This window comes from Vespa crabro, chromosome 3 (genome assembly GCF_910589235.1).
Source record: "Vespa crabro chromosome 3, iyVesCrab1.2, whole genome shotgun sequence".
In the NCBI taxonomy this organism is placed as follows: domain Eukaryota; kingdom Metazoa; phylum Arthropoda; class Insecta; order Hymenoptera; family Vespidae; genus Vespa; species Vespa crabro.
Window position 1 is genome coordinate 7544798 of NC_060957.1, and position 16456 is coordinate 7561253.

The 16456-nt window shown below is 28.9% G+C and overlaps 1 protein-coding gene and 1 long non-coding RNA gene across 5 annotated transcripts in view; both read right to left on the minus strand.

The window, feature by feature from the left end:
* The window catches only part of LOC124422836 (tyramine receptor 1-like), a 39782-nt gene extending 29989 nt beyond the window's left edge, over positions 1 to 9793 (minus strand). For all 4 annotated transcript variants that reach the window (XM_046959768.1, XM_046959767.1, XM_046959771.1 and 1 more), the window contains exon 1: positions 9081 to 9793. The gene's annotated coding sequence lies outside the window, so the exon portion shown is untranslated. The remainder of the gene's footprint in view (positions 1 to 9080) is intronic.
* Positions 9794 to 11293: 1500 nt separating this feature from the next.
* LOC124422699 lies at positions 11294 to 14049 on the minus strand. Its single transcript, XR_006941904.1, has 3 exons — positions 13580 to 14049; positions 12743 to 12882; positions 11294 to 11582 (listed from the first exon to the last, which is right to left on the minus strand). It is a non-coding gene; the product is annotated as an uncharacterized LOC124422699 (long non-coding RNA).
* Positions 14050 to 16456: the final 2407 nt, after the last annotated feature.

Sequence of the window (16456 nt, forward strand, 5' to 3'; positions counted from 1 at the left end):
TAATTCATAATGATTAATTAATTCGATGATTAAAATATTTCCGAAGTTTGAAGAATTAAAGAAAAAAAAATCCTTCCAAAAAGGACAACAATTTTAAGTTAATCGATCTCTTCGATAAGATTCGTTCTATTTTGAAATTATTGAGAAATTACGAAATTTATTATCGCCTCTATTAATAATATTTCTCCTTTCTATGGGAATATTAATAAATCTAAACTATCCGCAACGAACGCGTTGTAAGTACCAACTTCGACCATTATAATGGTCATAAAAATGACCGCTATTTATACGTATGTATGACAACCATTATTTATAAAACGATTCGATTTCTCCCGCGTCCTTTTATTTTCATAGTAAGCAACCTTTTGCTAATATACCGTATACTCATCAACTAAATTCCAGTTGGTTGATACAACCAATAACAAGGTACCAACTAATCAGAACCACTAGTTTCTCTTCTATTTTGCAAAATACATTCATGAGAATTCATCGAGATACTAGTAGAAGCAAGAAAGGAGTAAGAAGAGGAGAGAGAGAATTCATAATCGACATATCTGTTTGTATATTCTATCGACCTTGTTCGAATTCGAGTAGAATTGACGGTGTAATATTAATTAATCTTTTTATTTTATCGTAGTCAATACCATTTAAAAACAATGGCTATAGTAAACTATATGATCATATTAAACTTTTCTTTACTTATATTCCGTAAATAGATTTATCTTTTGAGAATTATTTGTATGAATCATAGATATTTCACTCAAAAATTTTAAGCTAAACAGCACGGAAAACATGCGAAATTCTTCCCTGATAAATTTTACCCAACGGTGTGTATCAGTTTTGAATGGAAAGCAGTCTTTTCGATTAAGCACTACTGAATTCTATAGAATTTTTCAATTTTCCTTGTACGCAAAATCGAACAACGGGACTCGTTAATCGCATCGACACATTCCTACAATAAAATCTGGGATATTTGATTTTTATATATTAGAGAATCATGGTTTGCAGGAAACGGTAAAAAAGATCGATAAATAAAATTAATTGGAAAAAGTACATATATAGGTAATAAATAAATAAATACATAAATAAATAAATACATAAATACATACATACATACATACATGCATACATACATACATACATACATGCATACATACATACATGCATACATGCATACATGCATACATGGATACATACATACATGCATACATACATACATGCATACATGCATACATGCATACATGGATACATACATACATGCATACATACATGCATGCATACATACGTGCATGCATACATACATCCATACATATATGCATCCGTGCACGCATACATACATATATGCATACGTGCATGCATACATACATACATGCATACGTGCATACAGGCATGCATACATACATACATATATATATATATATATATATATATATATATATATATATGCATGCATACATGCATACGTGCATACATATACATATGTATACGTTCATACATGCATGCTATATGTATGTACATGAATTTGTATTTTTTAATGAAATTGATTTTACGACGTAAACGATTACCAAGCTTTATGTTTTATCAAACGTTTGATCGATATAGCGAATTCGAAAAATACGCGAATAAGTTTAACAGAATGATGAATATAGAAAAGTCATCGCTAAAATGTGCTGATGTATAAATTCAAATTAATGGAGAGCGTTTCGAGCATTAACGAAGGTGACAATTAAAATAAGAGGAAATTTCTCCTCCTCGAATCGTGAAAGTCTTAAATTTTGGTAACATCAATGAGAAGAGAATAACAACAGGAGGCTGGATGTATGTAAGTTCGTATGTATGTAAGTTTAAATGCGTGGCCATTATTTATGAATGATGACAACATCACAAAACAAGTCGAATATACAATCTCAGGATTTCTTTCTCGTTTTCTACAACGTCGAGACAACGATAGACAAGAAAAGGAAAGAGAAGGGTATATGCGAAAGAACGTAATGATTGTAAATGTACATATATATGTATCCACACATGATATGGACGAATGAAATTTCGCTAATTCATGCATGATTTTCAGCATCGCTGATAATACCGTGCGTTTAACCATATATTCGAAGCGTTGACGTTTATTTATCATAATAAACGAGCAAAGTTAATTATTTCACTGTGCTTTTCTACGTATTATCCTGAAATGGTCGTAAAATTCCTTTACGAATGAAATGTGGTTAATAATAATAAAAAAAAAAAACATATTTATAAATAAAAATAAATGATCACTAGCAATTATATTAATTTCTACTTCAACTTAATAAGTACATTGTTGAAAGTAAGTAATGCTTTCAACTTGTTATTTAATGGGCAACATCTTCCTTGAGAAAATGGTTGAAATAAGTAATTTTTTTTTCTCAGAAATGATTGGTGGAAATGAAACGATTTTTTTTTTTTTTAATCAAAGATACATGTATTGTTAGCCTTAAATTATTAAAAAATATTGAAAAATAAAATTATGTAAAAAAAAAAAGATGCTTCCAGATGGATGTAGACCTTTAAAATGTCATATAAAAGTCTCACGGAAAATACAAGAGAAAATTTTTCTCAGAACCCTACGGCCCTCATTTCTCACTCTTTCTTTCCCCATTTCTTTCTCTCTCTCTCTCTCTCTCTCTCTCTCTCTCTCTCTCTCTCTCTTTTCTAGTCTATTTCTCTCTTATATACCTGCCTTACTTTCAGAGCCACACTCTTGCGCGTATTTTCTCGCAAGCTACGAAAAGATGCAGTTCGAACACTCCTCTACGTCATCGTTTCCGCATTGCAGACGAACAAACAATATCAATGGTGCGTTGAAACATGAAGTGGAACCGTCCACGAAGTCCTTCTCGCCACTTGTACGCGCACGTTATCGTGGATTAGAAATGTACAAAAGAAAAGGTGCTTTTCCAAACAGTGTGACTAGACGGAATAAAAACAAACGTCGATAAACTTGTAAGCCGACTATATGTAATGACGTTTCATTCGACATTCTTATGAATTAACGATGATTTCTCCATTACCGTGGACCGAATGGTTAAAGTTTTCTATTTTTCTTTGTTTCTATTTCTTCTGCTTTTTCGTTCTTCTCGTGAACAGTGCATATATGCAGTGAGTACAATTTTTTTTCCAAGTTTTGATTACTTTCCCGAATACGGATTCTTTAACGAGCTTCTGTACTCTGTTAACAAATTTTTCAGTATAATTACAGTCCTTCTCTACAAACGCACTGACAGAACTGTAATTTAATTACTCTGTAGTTTTTTAAATGCTCTAATGGTCGACATTGCTCTTTTTGTTCGTATCAATACAAAGTTTATTGTATTTCAAGTTTCAAAACTATAGGATAAATTATACAATGGATATACATAAAAATAACAGGAAACGAAGTGAAAGAGAGAAAGAGAGAGACGGAATAGATAAACAGGTGCCCAATTTTTTCTTATAGATCCTTCAGAGTTCAAAAGCTATAGAAAAATGATATATGAAACATGATTCGAAATATAAACGAAGAAGAAAATATAAATGTCGAGTATAGGGTAAAAGAAAAGAAAAATTATCAAGTTTTACGAACAAGATATGGTGGACTTTTAGAAAATAGGGCAATTGAAATCGGTGTGAAATGAAGAGCGTCAGTTTCGGTCTACGAATCTTCATCGATGTCTCTCGTTCTCTCGTATTCGTCGTAAAATCGAATGACTCATAAAAGCGATACGATTCAAAGCGAAAGTCCAAATAATGTGGAACACTGTTACGTTTTTTTTTTTCCTTAAAATCAACTTCAATTACGTTAGGATATTCTTTAAAGCTTTTCGATTTTAATCTCTGTGTGTTTAAATACCTAAAAGTAAAACTTTACGATAGAATAAGTCTGTATTCGATTCAATATATTGTATATCTATAAATGGACAAATGCGTTCGTTAAAAATAATAGATAGAAGAATAAACATGAATTCATTTTCGTATTCGATACTTACGCCATGAATGGATTGAATCAATGCAATATTAATGCATGGTTTATTACATCGACGTCCATCACTTATTAATGTGATTAAGAGCAAGCGTAATGAAAGCCAAGTATTTCGTTAATGAACTTTCGTTAATATCCTTTTTCACGGCTACACGAATAAATCGATATCATTGTCAAATATTATCAAAGTTAAGTACTCTATCAACACTTACACTATCACGTTCGGATAGGGTCTTTTTCGGATATTATCTATATTAGCTTAAGTTCGCGCGCTTACGTAATGCATTCTATACTTGCGAAATATTTCGAATAGTATCGTAAAATCGATCAGAGATGATACGGAGAAAGAAAGAGAGAGAGAGAGAGAGAGAGAGAGAGAGAAAATCAAAGCGAATTACTGTAAGAAAAATGTCAAGATTAAATTGTCCGACACGTTATCTCGAGTAAGCTTTGCTTTAAAAATCCTCTAAAATATTTCCGATTAAGAACAGAATATTTATGGAACGACTTTAAGGAAGTACTTACTTCGAAATAATGCTATAAAAAGGAAGATTGTGATATCGATCCCAAACAACTGATTATTCGTATGGTTTAGTAAAAGTCAGGAGAACATCGATATAGCCTAACCATACATAGTGAGTTATAATACTCGGAAGTCTGCGAATGATGAATTTTCTTGCATCGTCTTAATTTTTTTCACGATCGATAGATATCTGAAAATTTAACGGATATCGTATCAAAATTTGTAAGCTGCTTTCTTTTGACGATTCTCAAGTTATCGTCTCGAGTTCGTTTTGAAAAAAAAAAAAAAAACAAAAAACAAAAAATAGGAATAGAACGAATGATTTGTAATGGGATTTAAAAAAAAGCACTTCAATAAGTCAAGTGAGGCAAGTCGATGTTGGACTTTTCCGAAACTTCAGAAATCACATATGTGTATGAAATCGGTGAAGTTTCACGTAGCGATCCTTTTATTTACTATTTTCTAACTATTTTCTCTCTCTCTCTCTCTCTCTCTCTCTCTCTCTCTCTTTCTCTTTCTTTCTTTCTTTCAGTCATTCGGTCGATTTCTAAGTTCCATAAAAAATTTGATATTGTAGAAAATTTATAAGAGATAGCGTAATCTGAAAAGTGTAAATACGTGGGTAAATGAGATCACGGTACACATAATCACACACACACACTCATTCTATATATCGTTTAGATCGATCGATCGCATGAACATGCATAAACAGATTGCAAAAATTACTCAATAAATTTTAATATCAAGTACTGCCATTACACGAACTCGTAGTAACCAGTTGTTCCTTAATTATTGTATACTGATAATTAAATTTCTCAAATGATTCTTCGTTGTTGCTAAGAATTTCTCTATGAGAATAAGACTTCGTGTTTAAAATTCATTACGAATTCAATGTATGTTCGTCTTAATACAAGCTTCTAATTGAGTTAAAATGGGTTAAATTTATAGAAAGAAAAAAAAATTTATAAAAAGAAAGACAGAATATATATCACATGGATTTAGGAAAATTGATCGTTGAAGTTAAACTAATGTAAACTATGTCCTAGTTACTAATTTGCTTAAAAATTATATTCCTAGTGCCAAAAGAAAGCAGGCTTGTGTTATATGGAGCAGAAAGAAAGAAAGGAAGGAATAAGGAAAGCTCAAATACGTGGGCTTGAGGGTTTTAAGCTATGTAAAAGGGATGACGGACGTGTTGTTTCTTTGACGGGCGATGAAAAATTTGTTCTCCATCCAAGCATCCAGGTAATTAAGGCTGGCCGTTCGCTGCATGTAATGTTTTCAAAAGACTTAAAATGAAAAAAACATAAGCATATAAGTAGTAATGCCTACTAGGAAAATTAGCATAAATCAATTTTCTCGACTTTACGTAGAAAATGTCGCGATATTATGATGGCTCATCAACTGATTTCTCTCTCTCTCTCTCTCTCTGTTTTTCTCTCTCTCTGTTTCTCTCTGTCTCTCTTTTTCTCTTTCTATCATGAAACCTTATTAATCATGCAAATGACAGGTTTCGGTTAAAATAATGACGATGCATTCCATAAAACGATGCATCGTGAACTTTTGTTTATAATGACTATAAATTAAATGGAAAAAAAGAATTGCTAAGTAAAATTTTCGTAGACGTACATTTCTTTAACCGGTCATTTTATTTTTAGTAGCATTGTCCCATGTAAAGCTTCAATTAAAAAACTTTCGTTAATTTCTTAACTAAGCAAAATCGATTTAAAATAACGCTTAAAAAAAAAAAAAGAAATTGCGACTAAAGTGAAATTTACTTTTCTAAAAGAAAATAAAAGAGATAAAAGGAAAAGGAAAATATTTTTCCTTTTCAATCTCTAAATTAACTATTTAAATCCATTTAACTTTATCTTTCTATCTAAATAAATGTCTTAACCTTAACGGTGATTAGATTAAATTTATACGATAATTGCTAACTAAATAGTAGCTCTTGTTGATCCTCTTTATTTATATTTCCACGACATTATTCTGATACGTTAATTCAACTTCACGATTAAGGATAATGAATAGCATTTCGAATGATTCGCCTTGGTGAACACAACGTTATGGATAAAAGAGAAAAATAGGATAGGGAGTAAATGACATTAACAAAGCGGTCACAAAGTTTTCGGGAATATTAAATCAAAAATTTACTCAAAAGCAAGAATCTTCTCATACTTCTTCTGTTGAATTTTTTATTCTCCTTACCAGATGTCTTTACTTTTTATCTTTATCTTTGATTATATAAAAAGTACAGCATCATACGATAATATCAATCAAATATACAATAATATTAAATTATTCAATAAATTAAAAAATTTATTATCAATCTTTTTCTTTTTTTCCACATTTTACTCATATAATTATTGATCTCGTTTCTTTTAACTTACTGAAAATTCATTTCAGAGAAAAAGTGACGAACATACCACTCTTTGATCTTTCTGCCTTTCTCTCATACATGACATTAGTAAATTTTCAAGAAAAAAAAAGGATAATTTGCTAGAGAATAAGAAAGAAAGAAAGAAAGAAAGAGAGAAAGAATGAAAGAAAGAAAGAAAGTTCCTTGATTCTTTGAGCGAACAACTAGACCGAAAGAACGCATGTCAACTAGACCGAAAACAGAAAAGGAAAAAAGGAAAGATTTTAACACTATACCGTTTAGCAATGTAGCCTTTTTCCGCAGGAAGCTAGGCGAAGTGAATAAGTACGATGGAATTAAATTGCAAAAAAACAAAGTATGAACTGGAATACGAAGGAGTCGTCAACGACATCGTTGGACTCGAAAATATACGGTAATGTAATACCATGATTTTTCAAAGAGGAAAAGAAGAAGAAGAGAGAGAGAAAGAGAGAGAGAGAGAGAGAAAAAGAGAGAGAGAGAGAGAGAGAGAGAGAGAGAAACAAGGAGAAAAAATCCAATGAATGGAGAAATGAGAAGTACATAATAAATGTTCACTGAATTTTTCTTCAACCATGCAACTAATTTGATTCATTTTTCTTTTTTCCTCATTTTGATTGTGATCCCCATTGAATCTCATTTCGATCCTACAATTAATCGTTTCGAACACGATCAACGTTTAATTTTCATCGAATCGGATATCTTTTCGCTTTTTTTTAGTATCTTCGCTTTTCCACAACATTTAAGATAAAAAACGCGCTCGACGAACGAGGACTCCGATTACCAGAAAATGCACGTCGTTACGTAGGTCAGGCTCAGTGTAATAAGAACGACGATAACGAGATTTACACAGTCAGGTAGTAACGGGATAGCGAGTGGTCCAGACTATTAATCTTTTTTTCTCTTTTGTCCTCTCGATCAATTACGAGAGTTCGTTCACTGAATACGTTTTTTATTCCTTCTCTTTAACGTCAACGTTATGACGAGATGTTTAATTATTTGAAAACGTCACTTTCTATTATGTAACCTGAAATAAACAAGCCTGCAGATATTATCGAATCCATTTTCAAATTTGCTTCTTGATAATAAATACGATCACGTTTTGTCGTCTATAAGAAATCTAATTTGGTATTCTTTCGATGTTAATGTAAATACCGTTAGCATAAAATTGTTCCTGGAGTATTATTCTCTCTCTCTCCCTCTCTCTCTCTCTCTCTCTCCTCTCTCCCTCCTTTTTTCTCTGTTCCTTTTTCAAGCACCCACGTAGCACTATCGTGAGCATAAATTAGGACATTCCACGGATTTTAAAATCTACGATGCCGAATTCAATTGAATTTAGGTAATACGAATTTTTCTCCTTTCCACTATTTTATGCCAAGCACAACGTGTCTGTTGTTTCGTTCCTTAATTACACATTGTTCTCTATTTGGGACGTAAGATATGAACTTGATGGAAATATGATATTCATCGTTAGTATTTTAAAATGAATACGAAATCGTGTGTTTCATTTGGAAATGTTCCGATTTTTTAAAGAATAAGTGTGACATGAATAAGGGATGCTGTTAAAATGATTGATTATTGATCTGCATACATCATCGAACAATTTTTATCGAATGATTACTTTTCTTACATTATTTCATAAATTTTATGTACCGATTTTATCGTGTTTTTTGTTTATTATTTCAATAATTTTTATTTAAATGATCAGATTATTCTTAACGATTAAAAATATATTCTTCTATTCCTAATTGATTAACACGTGTTTCATTAGAATTCTTCGATACTTAGGATACACAAGTTGAGAATATTTCAAAGAATATTGTCAGATATTATATATATATATTAATATTATGTGTATATATATGTATATACACGTATCTATCAAGAAAAGAAAAGATAGATTTGTGTGTGCGTATATATATATATATATATATATATATATATATATATATATATATATATATTCTATGGACATAATACAGAAAAAGTTTTCATCTTTACAATTTCATCAGAAAATAAATATTTTCTCACAATTTTGCTTATAGAAAGTTTGCGCGAGTAATACTTCTCTAAAACTTTCACTTATTTATCGGAAAACTTTTGTATAAAATATATAAGTGTTCTATTGTGTTTCAACATATTGTAATATTACAAATCTTATAACTTACTCGGTGTAATAATTAAAATCCTCTTCGATGTTGCACAATGGTCCAATGAGAATGTCGTTCATCGATTGTAAATAACGATATCGACGTTCAAGAACTATGCAAATAAGATAGACTTATCGCGCTTAATAATATATTTGATTGAACGTGAATCATGATTCGAATCACGTGTCGTGCAAAATTCTGACAGACTTTCGAATGATTAAAATTTTTATCACTGTAACGAAGAACAGAGTGTGAAATTTTAAGAATGATAATGAAATTATAATCGATAATATCTTATTGCTCGTGTGATAATTAACGAAGGAATATTATAAAAGATAAATGATTATTTATTAAATCGTACACATTGTAAAATAATGTTCCGATAAAAAGGAGTTACACTAATTTCGTTCGATATGATAAATTTGTTCTGATACATATATTTTTTTTTTTTATCATCGTAAAATAGACACTGGTCACTAATTAAGATAAAAATTATTAATAACGAAACTTCTTTGCTTATACTTAGACTACTTTTCATTGACTATATTTCACGAAAGAAAGTTTATAAAATAATTATAACGGGAAAAAGTTGAGTTTAATTGGATTATTCTTTCGATAAAAAAAAACTCCGTTTATATTTCGATGTCATTTATATCTAATGGAGTTTAAAAGTCACCAACTTAAGAACGACTACAGGGGATATACAGAAGGAGTGTGTTTTCGGCTCGGCGGTCGCGCGCGTACTGAAAATCCCAGAAACCACCCCCATCGACCCTACTGTTCGCTCCCGTTTCCATACAGATAGCGGACTATATTATGTTCACAAAACGCATCATATTTGTGCTTGCGATTTAAAATGTTCAACTTTTATAAATGAAAATTGAATAACATTTTTTTTCTTGTTACTTTAATCTCTTTTTTATAATATGTTCGTGACATAAGACGATTTGAAATCAAATTGAATTTAATCGATATCTTTTCGTTGCTGATAAATTAATTGTTATAATTAATGTTTCATTATTTTTCATTTTTATATTTCTTTTTTTATCTAGAAACATATTGATAATTTCTTACGTGAAGAAAATGAAATAAATTCTAGACGGAAGTCCAAATAAATTTCCTATTTATCATTTCGATTTTTATAAGTGAAAAGTGGATCGATCAAAAGTACATAACAATAAATGTTTTATCAAAAATCAAACAATAAGAAAGACAATCGATACGATTCTCACGTTATCACGTCTATCTCGTGATATGTATTTCATTTATATCATATTGAAAATTATATAATCATATTACCAAACAATATCAAAGCGAAATGTTGATTCACTAAAATATTTAATAAACATTTGAATTATTGATATTTCCAATAATTACTTTCCTCAGTGACAAAGGAAATATGTTTAAACTATAATTATGCGTAATCAATATGCCTATTATTTACAATCTTTACTGATTAATTTTTTATGTTCTTATGTAATATTACTTTTTCGAATATGCACTTTAAATGAATTGAAATAGATTAATATTTACATTGGTTTGTTATTGTACTGTGAGAAAATCATACAGATAGAAAAATAAGATAAAGGGATTGAATATGAAAAATAATTAATAAAGTCGCCGGCTTATCGAGTCAATGCCGTTGCATTCAAGAGGACATGCAAGTCAAATGCATTATCAAGTGCGGCTTCAACAAGATTTTAATAAACCGTGATAAAAACACGATGTCTAATATAATTCTATTCCCATTGAAGACGTCTTTCTTCCAATTAAATTAAGATATATGAGTTTTTTCCCTTCGATTGAGAAAAAGAGCTCGGTTAAGGCTGTTCACTATTTTTTGTTCGAAGTGTGTGTAACTTCAGTGACAGGTATAGACAAAATTGTACTGGCGCTGTGTCGTACCTAGTACAAATCACCGCAAAACGTTTGTCATCTTAAAATATACAATTTTACTGCTATATTTCAAATTTTGAAAAATTAAAAAAATTTTCTTTTTAATTTAAAAAATGTATTGTTTCTCCATCATAGACAAATAAAAATTCTTAGCTTTAGATATTGTTTATATTATATTGTATCTAAACATCAATTAATACATTTTTCAAATATCATTAACATCAAGTTTCACTCTTTAATCTTTATAATATTATATGAAAAAAAAAAAACGAAGATTAATAGAGAAAGAAAAAAGAAAAGGAGAAAAAAGTAAGAAAATTAGTAGAGAAGTAGAAAAGGAGATAAAAAGAGGAAGAGAAGTTCAACCCTCGGCAATCTAGTCTGGAAAAGAATAGAAAGAGAAAGAAAATAAAAGAAAGCTGGAAGATGCTATAGAACGCATACGAATGTAAAAACGATGGAACTCGGAACAAAAGTTAGACATCTCGAAGATCTCTTCATCCGCGCAATACCAGAGCTCGATTTTTCTTAACTGAAGGAAGGATATCCTCTCAAGGGGGAACTCGAAAGCTCTATACAATACTGAGAGAAAACAGTCCGCCCAAATGCTCTCAAAGTTGCCACCTGAAAGACATTAGAATAATTAATCTAGAATAATTAATTTAGAATAAACTATTATATGCATTTATTCTACCGATAGTATTTGTGTAGCATTAGATTTCGATAGAACATAAGTAATACCGACCTAGGTCTCACCACGTGAACCGTGCTATATTTGGAGACGCATTTATAGCTTTCCATACAAAGATCTAAACCGATGTGTATTCAATATGTTTAATTTTAAATCGATAATGGCGAGATCTATTTCTTGTAGCTATACTTTTCATTACCGTTTTCGTAACCCATCAATATCACGAATATTACTGTTAATTTCATTTTCAAATATTCGTGATATAAGATAGAGAAGGAAACCCTAATACACCTGGAAAATAAGAACCTCATCTCTTTGGATTGAAACTGATTACTACATTTTCAAGAGATAAATTTTCGCAGCGTAAGAGAAATTGGAATTATTATTTGGAATATATTAATTGTTGAAAATTCTGAATTAAAAATGAATTAACTTATTCCAGGGCCTACGGGCTGCGATTTTATTGTACAAGTTTTTTTTTCTTTTTTTTATTTTTTTTTTTTTTTTTTTTTTATTTTTATTAATGAATCTACTCGACTTTTTTTTATCAAAAGCAATGACTAGTCGACTTTTTTATTTTAAAGCAATAACTCTATTGAAACTTCATTTATCAACAAAATTGATTCAATATTTAATTAATTTTTCTAGAAAAACTTAATGAAAAATTTTTGAATGCTCATTTTTACAAACGATTACTGCAATTATTAAAAAAAATATCATTCAATTTCGCTTATAATCCAGAGACTATGCATTGCAAATGTCTTCTTGCTCATTCTTTATTAGAACTCGTTAATATCAATTCATTACTATTTTCGCGAAAGAAAAATATTTAAAAATCCATTGAAACATTAAATTTATAAATAATTATAAAGGTATATAAAACAAGAGAACCTATTCTTAGCTAATAACTATTCTTAGCTAATAAATATACAAAAAAAATAAAAAACTATTTACGAGTAAATCGTCAAAGAAAATTACTTGTGATCACTCAATGCTCTTCTACTAATAAATTATAATCAATCATATCATATCAATTCGGACCTTTTATCTGTGATATGAATGAGTGACCGAAGGAATTTAAAAGTTTACTTACTACTTTAGAAGTTTTGCGGATCTCCAAAACACTCGTCCACGATTTAGATCGAAATTGGGGCTGGATAATTCGTAAGCGGTTGAAAATGAGACAGGTTGACATCGATGTTGTTTGATATCTTCTTCAATGATGCACTGTCTCTAATACACGATAGTTATATTTTAATGGATGGTCACTGAATTTACTTCGCGATATTCTATTATCTTTGACGAATACAATCTGTGCTACTGTTCAACAAACGAAAACTTTATAAACAAATATTGCCTCTAACGATTGCATTGTATGTAATCAATGCAAGTTAACTTGTTGTTTAAAATGCGAAACGTAAGTGATTGAACACTGCTTCTACTTCGCGATTTTTATTTTTAACAATGCAAACACTCGATTACATCATTGATTTGCGCGCGATTGCTATAACGTTTTTAAACAGAAAAATTCAACATTATAATATGAAGTTAATATTATGATATGAAATAGTATACTTCGAACACGTTCCAAATTGTTTAAATAATTCTAAAATAATCAAAAGTATAAATTATTTAACGTATCCGTTTAGAAAGAGATTGCTTCGATGTTACGAAAAAGAAAATTGTTTCGATAATAGTAAAAGTAAGTAAAAAATTTGTTTTTATTGATGCAAACAAATAACAATCGCGCGTTTAAATTGTAACTCTATTTAAATATTAATTTAATTCTATTTTATATTTAACGCATGTTTTGAACCATGAAATGTTTTATTAAATGTGGTATTATTTAAATATTCATTATATTGCGCTCACGTTTCAAATCGTTTAAATAATTCTAAAAAAATCGAAAGTACGGTTTATTTAAGTTTACCCGTTGGGAAAGAGACTGATTCGATGTTTACTCGACGGAATGCAAAAGAAAACTGTTTTGATATCAGTCAAAGTCATTGAAAAGTTTGTTTTTATTGATATAAACACGGATTTATTGCTTAAATATTGGTTTATTATGTTTATATATGTTAATCGAAAGTATGAAGTATTCAAGTTAAGTTTAAGATTTACACGTGTTGAAATTTTAATTATTAAGTATTTTATATTTTACGTTCGTTATAATGCTGTTAAAAATATTCTATTGTTTAACTATTAATTAAATACAGTTCACATACGTCGTACATTTAATATTTAAATGTTAGCGAAATAATTTAATTTATTATTCATTCCCACCCGAATTTATGATTTATGTTTATCCAAAGATCAACTTTTATGTATTTTATATTGATTACATAGATAATCTTACGATCTTTGTAATGTTATTAAAAATTTCCGGTTGTTTAAATATTAATTTTATTATACTGTCCATTAATGATTATTTAAATAATTACAAAATTGTGAAAATTATAAAGTATTGAAGTTTGGTCGTATGGAAAAAGTAATTTTTGATGTTTAAACGTCAATATACAAAAAAAGAACAGACGCTATAACTAGTAAAATCATCTGATAGTTTGTTTTTGTTGATATTAAATGAAGGACACGTTTTCCAGTTCAAAAATTTACGTTTAGTAAGATAATAAATTACAATTATTTTCTATTTAATATGATTTTTTTTAAAGAAAATAAAGCTTTTTCAAAAGTTCCAAAAAGCCATGTCCACGCTTAAACCTTTATCTTTAAAATGAGATTTTGTTCATCAAAATCGTTTAAGAATTATGCCTGTACTGATTGTGATGTAAACTATTATAAAACCAAGAACGATGAAAAACTTATAGAATTCTGATATCTATGAAAATAATCAGGAACATATTAATAATAATAATAAAAATAACAATAGTAATAGTATTCTTATTAGTAGTAAGTAGTACTAGTAAATAATAGTAATAACTAGTAGTAATAAGTAGTAATAATAACTAGTAGTAGTAAGTAGTAATAATAACTAATAGTAGTAAGTAACAATATAATAATTGCCTTAACAAAATTAGTCAAAAATATTAATAATTGCTGACCGTAGAATTTCCGTGATTTGGTTTATAAAACTGTAAATATTTTGTAATCCAAATTATTATTGTGATTTGTGATTATAAAATTGTAAATATTGTATTCAATCTCTAAGTCGCTGAGACATATTCACTTTCGTTCAATTGAATAGGCCTGGTATGAGGAATGGTGTAGTTCCAATTTATCGAAATTTAAATAACAGGAGAATCATTGTCATCGATCATATGGATTCAAATTTATACCAGAACACTGTTTGGCAGTGAATTGTATAGCAACCGGAGAAATATGTGTAGCTCGTTATTTGTTGCAAATTTGACAAACCATTCTCATCATGGTAATATATATTATATCGAATAAACCAATTTCATGAATTTTATTCATGATTGCTTATCCATCCTACAGAAGGTGTTGCTCTGTTTGATCAAAAATTATAATAAAATACCTATGATTCTAACTGAAGATTTCAACATTAATTTTACATCAATTGAAGCGCGAGCCCTAATTGAATTTCTAAATTCGAAATTCAACTTATATATGAATAATAATCCAACAGTGTCAATTAAAAAATCTAGGATTGCGATCAACGCGGTATTCATAAGATATTTGAATAATCTACAATTTATATATCATATTTTAATTATCATAAGTTAATAATCTTTGTGTTGAATTATAAGAGAATGGACACGTTCAAAAAATAATAATATGTGTAAAGAAATATTGAATTAAGAAATATAAAACTAATATAAAAATAGTATATATAAATAAAACATCGTTACATTAAATTGAGCTATTTTTATGAAAAATTGAATATAGAATTAAACTGATTTTACGAATTTTAAAAACGTGGTGACCACATATCCATTTTTTTCAAGCAAAATGTCAGAAACAACATCTGCGTTAATAGTGAGTCCGGATATAATCCATGACCGATTTTGATGAACAAGTTTTTATTTTCAAAGTGAAGATTTAATCGAGGATATGACTTTGTTAAATTATTTTTTAAAATAATATTTTTATACATAAACTATTTTCGAAAGACATCGGAGTAATTTTTTTCAAAAAAGATAAAACTTTTTCAAGTCGTCTAATAAAATTAAACTGTAACGTTTTACCGATTGTGAATAGTCATATTAATAACGTTGTAGACTTTATAAGGGATTAATCAGGTATGTATTGACCATTTCTTTTTTACGAATTGTCAGTAATGTTAACAAAGACAGCGAAATAAAATGCTAAGATAAATTTGATAAATTTTCTTCTTTCATTTTTATCGATAATCGTAAAGATCCATCGTGATTAGACTACCAATATTTGACATATCATTAAGTAAACGAGAAATTGAAGTTGTTCAATAAAATAAAGAATCAAATGATCGTTATATTATATTAGTATCTATCATTTCTAAAAGTAAAAAAAAAAAAACGAAAAAATATTTGAAGCTTATTTTCCTGCTCAAACATTATAAAAAGTACATATAATTGGTTTTTCAAAATGAAAACGTTGTATCAGAGTATACTATATTTATTTTTCGTGTGTTAATAATCAAAAGTTATCCATCACTTCTTTTTTAATTGATTTGTTATATTATACCAAAAATAATCATTAATTATTATAATAGTATAATAATTTAAAATTCGATTAAAATCGATCGATTGTTAATAGAGTTTATTTGTCTTTTAAATGGTCGAGAATTACTATATCAACAAATATTATGATAAAATTATATTATGGTAAAACTATATCAACGTAACATCTA